General features: G+C 37.3%; 1 protein-coding gene across 2 annotated transcripts in view; it reads right to left on the reverse strand.

Annotated features, from left to right (window-relative positions):
• The window catches only part of ece1 (endothelin converting enzyme 1), a 318704-nt gene that overhangs the window by 231825 nt on the left and 69324 nt on the right, over positions 1–17555 (reverse strand). Inside the window, exon 1 of one of the 2 annotated variants that reach the window (XM_028807769.2) lies at positions 10284–10340. The exons of the other annotated variant lie outside the window; for it this stretch is intronic. The gene's annotated coding sequence lies outside the window, so the exon portion shown is untranslated. Of the gene's footprint in view, positions 1–10283; positions 10341–17555 lie in introns of those variants that run through there. 2 annotated transcript variants of the gene reach the window in all.

The following is a 17555-nucleotide window of genomic DNA, read 5'->3' on the forward strand; positions in this document are numbered from 1 at the left end:
TTTCGGTACACTTGAAAGCGGCAACCGAATAATTCAGCGGCAGCCATCAACTGACATGCAGAACCATAGGTGAAGGGCTTAAGCATTTCACTCTTATAGTTCTCCTGTGTAGTATAATTATCTCCTGTACCATCATCAGTCCACACCTTGAACCTGTCCCAGTTATTCAATACATAAGACACAATGATGGATATCAAGAGTGAGCCTGATATGGCCGTGCAATATGTAACACAGAGAATGGAAAAGGCAGTCGCCATCTCCGGGCATGAAAACCACTCGGTAAGTGACAGTTCTTTGATCGATGGTGATCACCTCGATAGACATGTTAATGGGGGTACGGTTGGAACGATAAAGGAAATGGCTACCTGAACAATGTAAACTAAGTCTAAAATATCTACACAATAATTATAATCATAATAAACGAACAATAAAACAGCGGAGAAGCCGTGGATTAAATAAAAAGGCTGCAGTTATCAGCAGGGAGACATGAATACCGTGGCGAAGCAAGGAAGGGAATGAAGAGACCGGAGTGACAGACGGCCTTATATGGGCAGGCAGCCAACTACGTGGGAGGCGTGGGGATGGGGGACCCAACGCCGCCTCACACGGCGACTGAGCTGCAGGCTATGGATGTATATATGTAAGTAAGTAGGATTCAGTAAGCGTTGGGAACCCGCGTACCAAATTTCTTGAAGATAGGCCCATAAGTAACAAAGACCGTTGGAAAGTTCAATATGGCGGCCGACAGTGGTGTTATACCACCGAAAGAAGTATGTACATCGGTTTCGGTTAGCATAGGGAAGCCGCCTACCAAATTTCGTGAGGATGGGGCCATAAATAAGAAAGTTTAACATGGCGGACGTTGTCGACCGCTATGACCGTTATGCGTAGACTTTCGAAATGAAACCTGCTTAACTTTTGTAAGTAAGCTGTAAGGAATGAGCCTGCCAAATTTCAGCCTTCTACCGACACGGGAAGTTGGAGAATTAGTGATGAGTGAGTCAGTGAGTCAGTGAGGGCTTTGCCTTTTATTAGTATAAACTAGCAAAATACCCGCGCTTCGCAGCGGAGAAGTAGTGTGTTAAAGAGGTTATGAAAAAAAAAGGAAACATTTTAAGAATAACGTAACATGATTGTCAATGTAATTGTGTTGTCATTGTTATAAGTGTTGCTGTCTTTTATATATATATATATATATATATATATATATATTATATATATAATATACACACACACATAAACATTTATATACATATACATATATATACATATCTACATATACACATCTACATATATATACACACATACATAAACACACACATAAGACTTATTGACTGAAACAGGCTTTCACGAAAAAAGTTAGGGCTTTGCTACAGGATACACCCTCCACAAGTTAACCAAGTAAAAATAAAATATATATTTCTGTTTTATTTAAACCTTTTAAGTTCGTATGCATAGCCCTATTTGGCTGTTTAATTTTTTTTTTCTTTCTTCAGTAATATTTAATCTCCTTAAAGAAAAAGAACATATCCATTTTACTTTTTTTGTATCTCTGTAGTAATATTTTAGTGTAAAAGAATAATCAGTATTTAAACCTTTTATGTTACTTTATACATTTATTTTACACAATGTTGAAAAATTAATAAGAAAGCTACATATTTTGGCAGCTGCTGCTTTCATTTTCAATGAAATGAAAAAAGCTCTCCAAGAGAAAACGTCAATGAAGAAGAAACAGTTTGCACTATCTAAAAATCAGAAACCCTCATTTATAAAAGTTTGCTGCAGATGACTTAACTGAAAATAAATGAATAGTTCCTATGTGTATAATACATATTTATCTATTTTACTTATGCCTTTATTCCACCAACTTACAACATCTGAGGTACAATTTGTTACATTACTTTTGTTTTTTGCAGCACAGGTAGGTGAAGTGACTTCCTCAGGGTCACACAGTGGTGTCAGTACCAGGATTTGAACTGACAAGCTCCGGGTTTGCTGAAATATTACTGAAGAAAGAAAAAAAACGAAAACGGGCAAATGGGGCTATGCATACAAATGTCCATCCGTCCATTATCCAACCTACCATATCCTAAATACAGGAGCCAATAAGTAGATATGTATATATACAGTATATATATATATATATATATATATATATATATATACAGTATATATATATATATACAGTATATATACAGTATATATATATACAGTATATATACAGTATATATATATATATACAGTATATATACAGTATATATATATATATATACAGTATATATATATATATATATATATACAGTTTATATATATATATACAGTATATACATATATATATATATATATATATGTGAATGTATGTATGTATATATCTATGTCTATATATATATATATGTAGATATGTAAATTTGTATATGTATATATATGTTTATGTGGATGTGTATATACGTATGTATATGTAGATATGTGTATATGTAGATATGTATATATATATGTATATGTATATATATGTTTGTGTGTGTGTGTGCATATTATATATATATATAAAAGACAGCAACACTCATAACAATGACAACACAATTACATTGACAATCATGTTACGTTATTTTTAAAATGTTTCCTTTTTTTTTTTCATAACCTCTTTAACACACTACTTTAACACACATATATATATACACATACAGATATATATATATATATATATATATATATATATATATATATATATATATATAGCAAAATACCTGCGCTTCGCAGCGGAGAAGTAGTGTGTTAAAGAGGTTATGAAAAAAAAAAAAAGGAAACATTTTAAAAATAACGTAACATGATTGTCAATGTAATTGTGTTGTCATTGTTATGAGTGTTGCTGTCTTTTATATATATATATATAATATGCACACACACACACAAACATATATATACATATACATATATATATACATATCTACATATACACATATCTACATATACATACGTATATACACATCCACATAAACATATATATACATATACAAATTTACATATCTACATATATATATATATAGACATAGATATATACATACATACATTCACATATATATATATATATATATACTGTATATATATATATAAACTGTATATATATATATATATATATATATATATACTGCATATATATATATATATACTGTATATATATATATATATACTGTATATATACATATCTACTTATTGGCTCCTGTATTTAGGATATAGCGGGTTGGATAATGGACGGATGGACATCTGTATGCATAGCCCCATTTGCCCGTTTTCGTTTTTTTTCTTTCTTCAGTAATATTTCAGCAAACCCGGAGCTTGTCAGTTCAAATCCTGGTACTGACACCACTGTGTGACCCTGAGGAAGTCACTTCACCTACCTGTGCTGCAAAAAACAAAAGTAATGTAACAAATTGTACCTCAGATGTTGTAAGTTGCTGGAATAAAGGCATAAGTAAAATAGATAAATATGTATTATAGACATAGGAACTATTCATTTATTTTCAGTTAAGTCATCTGCAGCAAACTTTTATAAATGAGGGTTTCTGATTTTTAGATAGTGCAAACTGTTTCTTCTTCATTGACGTTTTCTCTTGGAGAGCTTTTTTCATTTCATTGAAAATGAAAGCAGCAGCTGCCAAAATATGTAGCTTTCTTATTAATTTTTCAACATTGTGTAAAATAAATGTATAAAGTAACATAAAAGGTTTAAATACTGGTTATTCTTTTACACTAAAATATTACTACAGAGATACAAAAAAAGTAAAATGGATATGTTCTTTTTCTTTAAGGAGATTAAATATTACTGAAGAAAGAAAAAAAAAATTAAACAGCCAAATAGGGCTATGCATACGAACTTAAAAGGTTTAAATAAAACAGAAATATATATTTTATTTTTACTTGGTTAACTTGTGGAGGGTGTATCCTGTAGCAAAGCCCTAACTTTTTTCGTGAAAGCCCGTTTCAGTCAATAAGTCTTATGTGTGTGTTTATGTATGTGTGTATATATATGTAGATATGTGTATATGTAGATATGTATATATATGTATATGTATATAAATGTTTATGTGTGTGTGTATATTATATATATAATATATATATATATATATATATATATAAAAGACAGCAACACTTATAACAATGACAACACAATTACATTGACAATCATGTTACGTTATTTTTAAAATGTTTCCTTTTTTTTCATAACCTCTTTAACACACTACTTCTCCGCTGCGAAGCGCGGGTATTTTGTTAGTTTATATATATATATATATATATATATATATATATATATATATATATATATATATATATATATATATATATATATACATATACACACATACATGCAGTTTCAATAACATAGAAATCAATATAAACATTAACATCATTATCATATGAGAATATGAAGTAATATATAAGAAGCACATTTCATATAAATATAAATTATTAAACAGTAAAATGTTCTTCTGTTATTTGCTACCGTGGCAATTTGTGTGTCTGTCCAGGATTTTAAATCACCTGTAGCTCGCAAACCGTTTCACCTATACACTTGAAATGTGGTACACATATAGTACGTCACGTCTACTATCCGCTTTATGGGTGATGATTGTATTACTCTTTTTATCTTTATTTTATTTTATTGTAGAATCAACTCCTATCTGCGCACACCAGGGAGGCCGTGGGCGGATGCGTATGGTATATTCACTCCATGTTATCGTGCATTGCGCTGTCACTGGTATTTTGATAAAAGAATTTGAACAACATATAAGAAGCGTATAAATTATTAAACAGTAAAACATTAACATTTAAGAAGTAAAGTTAGATTAAGTACTACTGCAGTGCCTTCGGGTATACCTCATTTTTTGTTTGCCCATTACATGCTTAAATGTATACATTTTTTGGTGCACCTACCCGAGAACACGCGACATATAACCGAGCGTGGGAGAAGCATGGATTTTAAACACGCGTTGAGTTCATCTGCTGGTCTCCCTCGTGGAATAACTGGTAATGTTTGACTAAAATCTACAGCGAGTAAAATGATATTACCTCCTATTTTTTTTTTTACGATCTCTGAGATCTTGCTTTTTTCGGTTCAAGGTTTCATAAGCTCTTTTATGTTGTATGGTGTACTTATCCCAAACCATCATCTTTGAATGTTGCAAGACTTTCGCCTTGTATGTAGATCGGGGTAATTACATTCATTGCATTCCTAGTCTGAATCACAATGTGATTGTATGGGTGGTTACCTGGCACTGTAGGGTTGCCACCCGTCCTTTAAAATACGGAATCGTGCCGCATTTGAGAATGAAATTGCGCGTCCCGTTTTGAATCAATACGGGACGGGATTTGTCCCGTATTTTTTTTATCATTTTTTTTAAAGCAGCGTCTCATGCAAATCATCCCACACGCATTTTATGAAGATGCCTCCTTTCCTACTTTTGATTGGGTAATACTTGATGTCATCGTTAGTTTGATTGGTCTTTTTAACTGTCCAGTGAGGAGGGCGTGTCTTTTAAGTAGAGTCTGCAAAGTGTTGGAACTGAGATGTGGCGTCAGCGCCAGAGTTGAAGCCCCTAATGTTGCGGTCAGCAAGTCGGCTAACATCCGCCATGTGCCGTCTTTCAGTTGCGAGAAGCAGATCATAGAATGGTTGAAACTGTTGCCCCTAACGTTGCGCCACGGCGTGTGGTTCGTTTATACCTCGTGTCTTCTCATTAAACTTTTATCTCGCGAATATGTTATTGCAATCCGCAGCGGGAGCGTTTCTATAAACTTAATTTAAACTTACGTTTTACACCGTGCTTTGTTTCCCTTATGAACATGCTTGTATGCTTCACTCGCTCCCTTCTCAATTGTTTAATTAATTTTTGCTCTTCGCTGTTTGCGGCTCTTACTTCATTTCCCCCTACTTCGTTCTTTTATCTCGCGAATATGTTATTGCAATCCTTAACGGGAGCGTTTCAATAAACTGATTGAAAATAGTTTTGCATTTACCTTTTTAGTAAAAGGCGAGCTTTTAAGCCTGAGAAATCACCCCGTAAATGCACACGTTTAATTGCACATGTGTTAATATGTATGCTTACACAGTATTAAAAGACAGTCAAAAATTAACGTCATTTACCTTCGTTCCTGCGTTTGACTCGTGCTGTAAATCTCTTCCTTGTTTTTAGTTCACGTGATTACGTAGGAGGCGTGATGACGTGATACGTGACTCCGCCTCCTCCATTACAGTGTATGGACAAAAAATATGTTCCAGTTATGACCATTACGCGTAGAATTTCGAAATGAAACCTGCCTAACTTTTGTAAGTAAGCTGTAAGGAATGAGCCTGCCAAATTTCAGCCTTCCACCTACACGGGAAGTTCGAGAATTAGTGATGAGTGAGTCAGTCAATCAGTCAGTCAGTCAGTCAGTGAGTCAGTGAGGGCTTTGCCTTTTATTAATATGTATAGATTAATTTAGACCACCCAGCAGAGATCTGTTTTCATTTTGACATTACAGAGTCTTTTTCTCTTTATCAGTGTCAAATTAAATTCACTGTGGTTCAATGTTGCTGATAATAAAATGTGAAAACTTCCAAGGACGTGAATACCTGTTGTAGGCAGCGTGTTTTAGTTGGTGGGTGTAGCTGGTATGGTTTCTATTAAAGCCTTTTGGGAGGAGAAGGACAGGAATGCATTTCTCTCTGCTTTTGTAAAGAAAAGTCAGCATCACTGTGGAAACGAAATGGCTGAACGTCAAGAAGGCAAAATGAGCTGCTGAGAATCTTTTTATATAATACGCTACCGTGGCTGTCCGTTTCTCCGTACAGGATTTTGGTACACATATACTACGTGACGTCTACTGTCTGCTTTCAGGGTGATGATTGACATCCAAGGTTATTCCTCTTTTTATTTTTATTTTATCTTATTGTAGGAATCAACTCTCGGCAGCGTCCAGCAGGGCGGCCGTGCGGCACATGCGTACAGGCATTTGTCTCATCCCTTCCACCATTCTTGAGGCAGATTGAAGACTTAAGTGTCAACTTCAGTGAAAAATTAAAGAACATGTACTAATTAATTGCAACACAAACACTGGCTTAATCAGTTTTAACATGGAAAGATGCTGATGAAAGAAGGGAAGGAGCGGGCCGCTAAGGTGGAGAAAAGAAGAGCTGCTCAGGAAGCAGCAAGCACATCAGCCTCTGAGCAAATGAATGCTAAACGTATAGAGAAAGAGGATGAAAACTATGAAAGCTTAAGTCAAGTGTATTCACTGTAGGTTATTATGCAGTGCACCATTACTGGTATCAAATAAATGGTAATCCTTCTTGAGTTAGTTTGGATGTGTGGTAACATCACTGACTTATGCGTTGCAGTGTAATGGCTTACAGAAAGTAATAGCTACAAAATAGATATGCAAATAACAAAGTATGGTTGAAACATTAGCTTTAACTTTCATTAGCTTTGACATATTTTCATATCACTCCTACTATACACTCACATCTGATGTCAGCCAAGGAAACACTTTTATCAGGACATATTACTATTTAAAAACACAGAATCATGTAATCAGTCAAAAGCAACATAGGAGTCCATATTAAAAAAACAAATCAGTCATATCCTGTTTTTGTAGTCTGAATGAAACAGAGAAAAGAAAACAAATAACTGCCAGAGAGAGAAAGGAAACAGCCCATTTGCAAAAAATATTTGGTAGTTTAATGCTAAGATCTACAAGACGGTAGTGAGACCAGCTATGTTATATGGGTTGGAGACGGTGGCACTGACCAGAAAGCAGGAGACAGAGTTGAAGGTGGCAGGTGCATTGGGTGTGATGAGGATGGACAGGATTAGAAATTAGGACATTAGAGAGTCGGAGCAAGTTGGACGTTTGGGAGACAAAGTCAGAGAGATGAGATTGTGTTGGTTTGGACATGTGCAGAGGAGAGATGCTGAGTATATTGGGAAAAGGATATTAAAGATAGAGCTGCAAAGCAATAGGAAAAGAGGAAGGCTAAAGGGAAGGTTTATGGATGTGGTGAGAGAGGACTTGCAGGTGATGGGTGTGACAGAGCAAGATGATGAGGACAGGAAGATATGGAAAAATATGATCCACTATGGCAACCCATAACAGGAGCAGCCAGAAGAAGAAGAAGAAGAAGCAGAGGCAAAAGAAGAAGAAGAGTAAGAAAGAAAAGAAGAAGATGTTTAATGCTAAGAATGGAAGTGTGTGCCTGCCTTGGAGAGACATACAAAGACAAGATGAAGACAGCAGAGTTTAGAAACACCATTAAAATGGAATGAAGGATAGGTAGTGGAGAACAACACAGATGAACAATGAAGAAGAGAAGTTCTAGCTGTGGTCATTTTGAGCAAACTATATCTGAGCTGAAAGATCAGAGGATTTGGAAAATTCTCGAGAGCATGGAAACAGCAATGGGGAAAAACTCTTACTGGCACAAACAGTGTTTTGGGGAGGTGGCGGTGGTGGTAAGCAAAAGAACAGCTGCCCCACCAATCTTTGAGCAATGCTAGAGAAATGTCTCAATGGTAAAAATGAATTAAAAGGTCCATACCAGCTTAGTCTAAGTCCATGTGTTGCTACAGGCTACTAAAGCAACATCCAGACTGAAGGTCAAAGTGACTCAATTGCAATTTTTAGGCCAACATCCAATTGTTCCATTTGACTGTTCAAATGAATTCTGCAAGCGATTCAAATCCAATATGACTATGTATTGATACTGTCACACATGTGCACCTTGGGGACAACTTCATGGCTCTGATGGTGGTAATTCTTTGCCAATGCACAGGGTGGCACTGCATTCTAACGCCCCTTCTCTTCCTCCCTATACAGACTGGATGATTGACAACCTCACCACCTCTGACATCACTTTCGGTCTCTGTCCCCCTGGACCCACCTCTTCCTGTCTGACTGGTATTTAACTGGAAGTGTCACCATCTTCGATAGTCTAAACTAAGATGTCCTTATTGGCCTCTTTTAAATTTTTTTTTTGCTGAAAAGCTACATTTATTTTTGCCTTATATTATACAGGGTTCAATTGTTGCCCCAACTCTTTTATCTTTGTCTTGTCCTCTTTTACAATATCTACCTTGAATTTGCAAAATTAACAAAACTGAATTAATCAGGCAGATATAACTTAACAGCTCACAATGGCAACAACTCACAGATGCATTGAGTGGAATTGTCACTGCTAGATCTACACATAGAAACCTGTGAACACGAGAGGGGAGCCACTCAACTAGACATTTCCTGAAAGTTACATTGTATGATATCATTGATAGCACTTTATAAAACGGCAAGACAGATCTTTTAGCATACAAGATTGGTGAAAATTCATTTGAGAGCATTAGTGTTTCTCATTGTTTTACGACTTTGCCCAGCCAGGATGCCTTTATACTGGAAGGAATGGGAGAGAGTGTGTATAGGGCATTACCTCCTCCGTAATGCTAGATGGCAGTCTCCCTGGATGCTGCAGCACCATGGATCCCCACAGGGCTTCATGGGAGATGGAGTCCTGTTACTCAGCCCTTTTGGGTCCCACTGGCACTGCCAGGGGGTGCTGCAGGGACTGGGGAGCCCTACTTTGTTGGGCTCCTGCCACGTCCAGAAGTGCTTCTGGACCATGCTAACAGGCCACCAGAAGTACTCCCGGGTGTCACATAAAAGAAGCAAACTGCCTTTAATCCAGGAGCCAGATTGGAAGGCTGAAGACAACGCTTGCTGGGAGGAGTGAAGGCACAGAGAGGCGCTGAAGAAAAAGACAAAGGAAGAATAAAGGGCTGTGCGCTGCTTTATTATTGTACTGTGTTGACTGTGGTGGGAAACACTTGTGAGGGAAGAGTTTCCCACAACCAAATAAAAGCCTGTGTTTGTGCTGGACTTGTGTCTGTGTCTGTCTGTGTTGGGTTGGGAGGCTGGAGCGACCCCGTTAGGCCACATAAATTTTGGAGAATCTATTGCCATTGGCTCAGTTCTAATTAGAAACCAACTGACAAGTAAAAGAAGCTTAAGGAATGGGAGAACAAAACAGGGAAGGGTAGAACCACGGCCATAGCTCTGGCTTAACCATGATATATTGCTGGACGTGGAGTGTACCAGTTACTGTGATAATTTTATCTTTACCTACTAAGATATAATCAACATTTTATTACTCAGGGAAGGACACCACCACAAACAACTAACAAGTAATAAACATTTAACGGATACTCTGCTTCAGGGGCAGACTGTGCTAAATCAGTAACGACATTCCAAGCACGTATACTTAATTTGTGTGTGATGAAAAGCTTAGGGGGAACTGGTTAGAATTAGTGACTGTGCGGCTCCGAATATAAAAAAAGAATGAAGTAATTAGTATTGTCAAAAATTGTTTCTACAGAGCTCATATTGCAAGTATTTTACAGAGGGAAGTGCAATCTGAATACAAACCACTTGCACAAGAGCCTTCATCTTGAGACGGCATCTGTCAGTCATCAGAAGATTGTCTGTTTTAAATAAGAACGCCACAGCCGCAATGGCTCTATAATCACCAAATCTCCAGGGAGGTATGCCTAACTAAATGTTTTCTTTGAAGAATTACAGTGTCAGTTCAAGCACCACATTAGCTTAACTCACGAGGTCTTCAAGTATCCTGTGCCTTTTGGCTTTCGATACAACCAATTTACATACTTACGGCTCATGGCTGCCACAAATAGTGGCATTGGTTCATTTGATGACTTAATTTTGTTCTCAGTGTGAAGGGAATTTACTCAAGTGGATTATACAGATTTTAATTGTTTCAATAATGAATTATCCTTAAACCTCAAATCCATTTTGTAAAAGTAAATTAAACTAAATGGTGCTGAGTCAAAGTTTCTTCCAATGGTTTATTGTTTTTCTTACTTTTGAATCAATCAGTATCTGATAATGAATAAAATGCATGTTGTTGTCACCTTTATTTTAAATAGATCAGTAGATTTTATAAAGCACAGTTCAGATTGAGTTCTCAACAAGAAAATGAGACTTGGTAAAGTAAAGATCTCCGATGACATGACAAAATATCTCACAAAAGCAAAACAGATACCAGATGTTGTCTTCTTTACTCTGGGAATTTAAGAAACAAGAAGCATAGACTATAAATAAGTGACAGGAGGTGTCTAATTGGTGGCAATGCAGCCCTGTAGGCCCCAAGGACTGAGCACAAGTGACGGTCTCATTATTGTTGGAGCCCTCGTCCGTCTTTTAAGACTTTAAGTAGTCTGAAAGGAATGCAGTTCTCTCCTAGAGTATAAGGAAAGAAAGGAGGTGAGGGGGCGAAGCGGGCTAGTCAGACTGAGCAAGTGAGTTAGTGAGAGCGAGTGTTATGTATGCACAGTTTCTCTGGCACCTGTCCCAGGGGCTCCATTTACACCAGACACATCTAATAAGCTTATCATTGTTTACATGTGTCTATCGTATGGCACTTCACAAAGCTAATGAGGATCATAATCACCTGAGCACAGAGCAGCCAATCAGCAGCCTCTTGTAACACAGGAAATACCTGTACTATTGTAAGCTGCATTTGGTTTGCTTCAAGGCTGTAAAAAAAGGACTATAATAAGCTATTCAAAAATATGAATTTTGCTTTTATGCTTTGTAACTGTATGCTTTTTTCTATCTGAAGTGGCACATTTTTTTTTTCAACGGGAAAAGAATCAGTAAGAAAAGAAAAAAATGAAGGATGCAATATATTTCTTTGGATTAAAACTGAATTTCTGCACTCTACATTCCATCATTTTATTTAGGGGATATTTTTTTCATTTATGCCATATTTAGTCAGGCATGCTTTGAGTTATTTTGCTATTACACACCATACTGATCTCTGTGGTACATCTGGCAGGATATTTGTTCAATTTCTGTTACTCGCATGTTAAGGGGAAAAAAAGAAACACAGCTGCTTCCACCATATAAACCAAGACAAACGGTCAGTTTTCTACTGCTGAACACTAACTCGGCTCATATCAGCCTATTTGCAAACTAAAAATGCGTGTTTGAGTGCTATCAGCTTCCTGCTTTTGACGAACGAATGCCTTTTTCTGTCTTTGCCATTCTTCTGTCTTCTGTAGGAACTCAGTGTTCTGAAATCAGACACATTTAGGGGATAATATTGAACATCTCGTTCTTAAATTTTCACACTATCAAGTAATACACTGAATGCTTTATGGTCACTGAGAAGAAGCCAGGAAGAACCAGAAGATAAATGGCACAAAAGGAACAGGCAAAAAACCATGGCCAAGGAATAGGTTAGGGTTAATAGTATAAGGATGAAGAAGAGAATTGAATATAAGACTGAAAACATTAAGTCACAGTCAAAAATCATGTAACACAAAGGTCCTACCTGTAACCATGGAAGCAGATAACTTGAAAAAAGTGATAGATGATGTTTGAGATGGTAACATAATAGACACAGTAACACAGGAATGGCTTGAGGTCTTTGAGAATAACATTGAAAAAATAGATGGAACCATTCAAAACAAATATGACTGATACAAACACTGCATATATATAATCTTCTTCAATACGATAATATTCATCATTGTCGTCCAACCCTGTTACTTCCTGCAAAAATGATGACGCGTTCCCAAGTATTATTTCATTATCCTGCAACCTCTCATAAATAGACTTGATTTCTTCAGTAGGTGTTTCATTATTTAACTTGGATTGAAAATCTACCATTTTCCAGTCTCTCGATTTATTTAGCTGAGCTTGAACTTATATACTCCTCACACTGCAGTTTTATTTTATTATTATGTTCTGTAATCTGTCCAAAAAATGACAAAATGGAGGCCCAAGACTCCCAAATCTAGGCCAGGCTTAAAGGACTACTCCACTTAAGAAGGATATTTTATTTAAATGTTACTTACCCCCACGTGTTTTATAGTGATTGTCGTGATTTCATATGATTTTGGGTCCTCAGATGCCGCCAGTGTTTAATTTTGTCATTAAGTCCACTTCCAGTATTGCTAAGGGCATGGCCTCTGTGCTCGAGAGCGATGCGTAATAAACACAACGGGATAAAAGGATGGCTATGAGTGCAAATCCTCATCCGATCTGCCGATACCAAATCTGTGAAATATTGAAACTTTATCTTTGTGCTCTTTACCTTTGTCTACTTTCTTTTGATCCTTTTGCTCTCTCAAACACAATTGTTGTCTCTTCTATTAGGCTTCGGTTTTGTTTCGCTTTATAACCTTTTTTTTTATTTGTTTTGTTTTTTATGCATATCTCCTGGTTTTTGTTCCAAACTTTTAACTGCCAGTTCGCAGAAAATTTTTTAATTTTCAATGTTTTAATGCTGAAAGGAGGTACGAAAGTTTATAATTCAATGGTCATGGTAGGTGATCAACGCATGACAACACCAAACCATATCACAATGTCCTTAAAAAATTCAATGTCACTCATGTCGCATAATCCGCATGCAAAGTCATTCCTTTGTTTGCTCACAATGTCCCAAACAAATATTCTTTTAATCGCATATTTTTATGCAGAACAAGAAAAAAGTTCCTCATATAATGAAACCTGTCACCGATGCCACACAACAGTAAACAACATGAAAAAACACCACAAAAAAAGAAAATAAATTCTCATGTTACTTGTTTTGCATAATCCACATGTCTGTTATCCAGTCAAATGCTCATAACATGCAAAAAGTCTTCTGTTTTTGCTAAAATATTATTAACATTTACTTCCGGAAAAAGCAGCATGCTTTGAAAACAGTACAACGCATTCTCACAAATGTGTGCTTTTGGATTGAAGACAGGGCTCTTGACCAATGAATGTGAGGGAGAGGCAGATCTTCAATATAGACGCCTGTTCATGCATATTTGTGTACGTTCCTTCCTCCTCATGACAGCATTTTATAGAAGTATCTTATTTAAAAATGTTTTAGTGAAAATATTTGTATGGGACACTGTGAGCAAACGAATAGATGACTTTGCATGTGGATTATGCGACACAAATAACATCCATCCATCCATCCATTTTCTAACCCGCTGAATCCAAACACAGGGTCACGGGGGTTTGCTGGAGCCAATCCCAGCCAACACAGGGCACAAGGCAGGAACCAATTCCGGGCAGGGTGCCAACCCACCGGAGGACTCACACACACCAAGCACACACTAGGGCCAATTTAGAATCGCCAATCCACCTAACGCACATGTCTTTGGACTGTGGGAGGAAACCCACGCAGACACAGCGAGAACATGCAAACTCCACGCAGGGAGGACCCGGGAAGCGAACCCAGGTCTCCTAATTGCGAGGCAGCAGCGCTACCACTGCGCCACCGTGCTGCCCACAAATAACATGAGATTTAATATTGTTTTCTATTGTCCAGTGTTGGTCACCTACTGTGAACATTGAATCTTAAACTTTCTTACCTGATTTATGCATGAAAACATGAGATTAAAAATTTTTCTCAGCCATCACTAATAAGGCAGATCAGGTAAGTAACATTTAAACAAAATATCTTTTTCAGGTGGAATTTTCCTTTAAGGCCTGCTGTTCAAAAGTGTCTTTCCCTTTGATTTTAAAGTAGGCTACAGCCTAAGAAGGCACACATGGGGAAAGCACAGCAACAAAACAATCCTTAGATTTCTGAAAATCAAAGTATTAATATAGAGACAGAGAGAAAAACTCATAACCTATGGCTAAAAAGGCAACCCAGCACAAACAAAGCCAAATCTACAAACCAGAAATAAGAAATAAAAAAAACAAAGAAAGAAAAAAAGAAAATTCAAAAAAAGCCACAAAAAACTAATATTCATTATTAAACATTTTATTGTACAAACAAATCTAAAGGACGCAACCAGGCGCCTAGGCTTTTGCAGGTAGAGGGCATTACTCCCGCTGTATGTTATGGAGGGCTTGTTCCTGAAACTCAATTTTAAAGAGACAGGACACATAACCAGCCACATAAGCACAACAAATAAACAACCTTAACCCTAACCCTAATTCACATAAAACAATCATTTACATGTAAACTATAATACAAAGCTTGGACATCAGAAGATGTGCACTGCCATCTTAAACAGGGATGGCAGAATAAGGTCAAGCCATGCCCCTCTGACCAGCAACAGGCATTGATCTAATGAAAAATACGGCAGGAGAAATAAACAGAAGATGAAGACACCCGAGGGAAACTAGTCACAAGATGGCATCAAAATGGTGTCATTGTCATAACAAGAGAATATTCCAGCAACTGGAAAAACAAATTACACAAACGTCCAGAGGTTTAAAGGGTAAAACCGGAATCCCAACTTTCCCAATATTAAGTATGTATGACCATAATTAATGTTATGAAAGTAAAAAATAAAATATTTTGAGAAGCTTAAATGATGGGCTCTCTCTTGTTCCTGAAAGCACTTATGTGTCATCTTTTTCTGCATGACACTTCTGGGTTTAACTATTTATGAACTGAATTTAGCCTCACAGTGCAACCTTCTCAAAGAATGCCCCATCAGAACAGTTTCGTGTCATGATGTTGGGTGCCATTACTAATAACATGCAGTCACTTTGGATGCTTGTTTGATGCAGTCTGACAGTCTGAAGGCATGTGGAACAATCTCGTCACCCACTCTTGACAACATTCTATGACCGGCTTGTCTGTTCTCAAATGAAACAATACCTGACCACACGCAGCTCAGTGCTGAAGTCATGTCTGACCTGATTCTAATGAAGCATGAGTCGCACTTAATGAGATAAAACACACAATGTGCTCCACACTCACCAATAACCACTTCTTTTTTGCAGGGAACAGATCGATTGTACACCCTTTACGTCCTGCATGACTCAAGGTGATGATTCCCACCTGCTTATGTCACTCACGGCTGAGGTTTAACCACAGACTACCAAAGTACAGCTCAGTTCTGATCTAATAATTGTTCCTTTGTTCTGATTTTGAAGACTTTTCTGACAAGTCTTCTTTTTTTTGTTTGCAAATTTCATGTAGATTGGATTAACAATTTGGAGCAAAACTATTTTTTGCCAAAGTGCAATTACTGATGCCTTCTTGACAATATTACATATAATAATAAGTGTTTATTTATTAAAATAAAAACTAGCCTTTTTTAACCAATAGTCAAAGTCTTGCTTCTTTTGGATAATTTCTACATTTGTAAATTAACATCCCCAAAATCTCAATGAACAACTGTTTGTCAACAGAAGCACTTACAGTGCACTTTACTTGAAAAACAAAATGGTGAAATATGTAAATTTGAAGCCACCACAGGATCAGATACTATTTGATGCCAGCAACAGGCCCTGTACATACTATATACTTAACCCTGAACAAAACAAAGGAGGAAGTCATGTTGTACACAGAAATCCATTGGTCTCCATGTGTGGCAAGGAAGCTAAAGGAAGCTGCTCTCGGCAAGCCAATGAGAGCTTTGAAAGACTTTGATTTGTAAATGCAGGATTGGAGAGCCACAGCAGGACCACCCATTGGAATGAAAAATCAAACAAGATATTTCCTTAACTCTTTGAGGGCTGAATATTTTTTTCCAAAAAACTCAGTTTTCTGAAAAGCACACAAAGCAATGGTTTCACACATAAATCAACATAAAACATCTGTTGCTACGTGCTATGGCTGCTGTTGGCGCAAGTTCGGCATCTCTGGTGACAGTGGCTGCATGGGGGCACCTCGATGGCCAGCAGGAATGCACAGTTGGCTGGCTGCCTTCGCACAGGTGGGCGGCAGTGACAGTCGCAGTGTGACGCAGTTGGTTTGATGGTTTGTGCCTCTTGTCATCTTAAGTTGTGGTCCTCCCAGGTGAGTGCTGCCGTAGGTGTATCAGCTACACAAACATATTCAACACCACGATCATCTGGGGACTGATCAGCTGATTCTGGTACCTCACTTTCGTATTCGATGTCCATCTCCTGATCACTTGCATCAAATTCCAAGTCCGACAAGTCAGAGTCCAATTCAGCGATAATATGTAAAACGTCCATGGCGTATTTAGTCTCTTGCCAGATGTCGATGCCATTTTAGAGGTTGTATGCTCTTTGCTACTCACGCAGGGAATCAAGTTCAAATCAACAAAGCTACTTAACTTTCCTTCTAGCAAAGATAGTCAAACTTAAATGTAAGGGTGAGCTTTGTCACAGTTTACTGAGCTATACCCCTGAATTTTGACAAAAGTCGACATTACCCCTGAAAGAGTTAATATTTTTTGGGTTTCTCCTACTCAACAATGGGATCAGAAAGAAATACGACGTTTTTCGTCTCCTGCTTCTTAGATGTTTCACCTGAGACAAAATATGCCAGTAGTCATACAAGTGTCTCCTCTTGAGTTTCAGCAGAGCTCTCAGAAAAGTCACACAATGGGCTCAGATTTTCAAGTAGTGTCCTGACATCTTTTTGCAGTGTGAGGTTTCTGAACTCTTTTAGGACCCCCAAACAGGACAGCACTCTGAAGCGCGCTTGCCATGTCTATGGAGGACTGCTTCTCCGTTGCCGGGGCCACCACAGGTTCGCAGCGCAGCAGCACAGCGCCACAGAAACAACTACAAGCCAATCGAGG

This window comes from Erpetoichthys calabaricus, chromosome 8 (assembly GCF_900747795.2).
Source record: "Erpetoichthys calabaricus chromosome 8, fErpCal1.3, whole genome shotgun sequence".
NCBI lineage: Eukaryota > Metazoa > Chordata > Cladistia > Polypteriformes > Polypteridae > Erpetoichthys > Erpetoichthys calabaricus.